Raw genomic sequence first — 2,669 nt, forward strand, 5'->3', positions numbered from 1 at the left:
TTAACCGGATTAATGCCAATTGGTGTGTGTGTTGTAAGCGATTAACCGTTAGCCGGACCCCTGTCCCTTATCGGCTATCCCTATCCTAACAAGTGGTATCAGAGTAGGAATCTTAACACTCAAGCAACCGGAAATGCTGGCGAAAATGACTCACAATGAAATGCCCCCAATGCTGAACATTGAAGCGTTCGTCGACTGGAAGGTTCAGATGTACCTACATTTGATCACTATGGATGACAAAATGAACTCCATCCTGAAAGAAGGTCCGATAAAGATTGAAAAGGAGATCAATGCTTGAACGGCTGAAGACAAAAGGAGAAACAACCTGGACAACCATTACAAGAGACACATCTTCAAATCTCTGGAAAATAACACTTTCGGTAAAGTTAGAGATTGTCAAAATGCAAAGGAAGCCTAGGAAACCATCATTCAACTTCATGAGGGAAACGAAAGGACAAAAAGAGAATAAAATTCTGGTGGCAACTCAGAAGTATGAGAACATCAGAATGAAGCCCGGAGAAAACATGAAGGAATTTAGTGATCAGTTCACTAGTGTGGTAAACGAGCTATACACACTTGGAAAAAGATACGATAATCGGGAAATAATCGTAAAGGGATTGAGATCTCTACCAAGTGCATGGGATATAAAGACTATGATGATGCGAGATTCAAGCAATCTCGGGCAGATGAAACTGCATGATGTATTCGAGGATCTGAAAGCTTACGAGTTTGAGATGAAGTCTCGGATCGAAAATGAAGCTTCAACCTCAACCATAACTTAGCATTGGTGACATTAGTGGATAAACTGATTCCTATATCAGCCGATCCTACACCAGTCAAGAACCCTGATCAGATCTGCGATGATGTGATGGCCATGCTGGCAAAGAAGTTCGGAAGATTCATGAAGAAGAATCAACCATCGAATAACCAGAACTACAACTATGATTACAGTGACAAATCTAATGTAAGATGTTATAACTGTAATTCGTTCGGTAATTTCAGGTCAGAATGCAGAATACCAAGACGAGACGACCGAAAACCGACAAACAATTATCAGAGGGGTGACAAACAACAAAACGGTGAGGGAAAAGAAACTTAAAAAACACTAATAGCTTCTGACGGTGGAAGTGAATGAGCTTACTCCGACAGCGATGAAGACAAAGTCACTTGCCTCATGGATAAGGAAGAAGAGGTATCCAACTTTCAAGAGGATTCGATTTTCAAGTGAAGAATTCACTAAAGAGGATCTGGTTACTGCACTCAACGACATGGTTGCTGAGTTCAAAAACCTATCCACAATCTTACCGATCCGGTCAAACGTTGAAACTAGAGAGTCAAGTGGAACCATCGGCGAGCCGAGTGGAACCAAGACATATGAACCGAGTGAATCATCCTTTGAGAATGAGAAGCTCAAGGAGAAAGTTCAATCGCTAATCGAAGAAAATGAAAGGGCAAAATACGTCATGGATGCCTGGAAGAAATCTTATGAAGCGGTGAGCCAGATTTCTACTTATCAAAGACATTCGAAATGCATGTTTGGGCTTGGCTACAAGGGTAGCTAATCGGCTAACCGAAAATCTTCAAATGGGATGAAGCTCAACAAAGGCAATCTTCCATTTGTAAAATTTGTCAAGAGCTCCTCGCCCTACAAAGAGGTAGACTATGTTTTAAAACTAGACAAGGAAATCAAATATGTAAGTCCAATTGATTCGGAAAAATGACTTCATCCTGAGAGAAGGAAAGTCAACCGGCCAGTAAGAAAGCAAACCGTTACTCACTCACGTAGAAATAATCAACAATCATGACGTAATGAGGTACTCATAGGGAGACAAGATGTCAAGCCAAATACCGATAAGATAATTAGAACTAACACTGGGAAGTCATCCGACTTATTAAAGTATGGATCCCTAAGGGACTAATCAATCACAGACCCAAGTAAATGTGTGTACCAAATATGTGTAAATATGTATTTTTTGTAGGTTAGGAGGGGCAAGCAGTTAAGAAACTCAGAATGGTATCTGGACAGTGGATATTAAAGATATATCACCGAAACATGTGATTACTAACCGATATCATGCATGAAACTAGAGCAATGATCACTTTCGGTGACAACTCTAAAGGTAGAGCCATGGGCAAGGGCAAGATTGTCCATGGAAACCTGTTCATAAACAACGTACTGCTAGTTAAAAATTTTCATTTTAATTGGTTAAGAATTAGTCAACTATGTGACATATGATATACAGTTGAGTTTCATAAGCATGCATGTTTAGCTAAAAACTCTCAGGGTAGTATCCTATTAACAGGAAATTAGATAGGAAATATTTACAACGCAGACTGGAAAACCAAAATTGAAAACCCAGTTTGCATGATGGCTAGGAATGATCCGAATTGGCTCTGGCACAAACGGCTAAACCATTTGAACTTTAAAACGATAAATTTCATATGCTCTAAAGAATTAGTTCATGATTTTCTAAATATAAAATTTGCAAAAGATAAAGTTTGCGCTGCTTGTCAAATGGGCAAAACAAATAAAATCATCATTTAAAAGTAACAAAAATTATCAATCTAACCGATGTTTAGAATTACTCCATATGGACTTATTTGGACTAGTTAGGATCACAAGCCTAGGAGGCATGCATTACACTATGGTTGTTATTGATGATTATTCT

Source organism: Impatiens glandulifera, chromosome 5 (genome assembly GCF_907164915.1).
Source record: "Impatiens glandulifera chromosome 5, dImpGla2.1, whole genome shotgun sequence".
Classification (NCBI taxonomy): domain Eukaryota; kingdom Viridiplantae; phylum Streptophyta; class Magnoliopsida; order Ericales; family Balsaminaceae; genus Impatiens; species Impatiens glandulifera.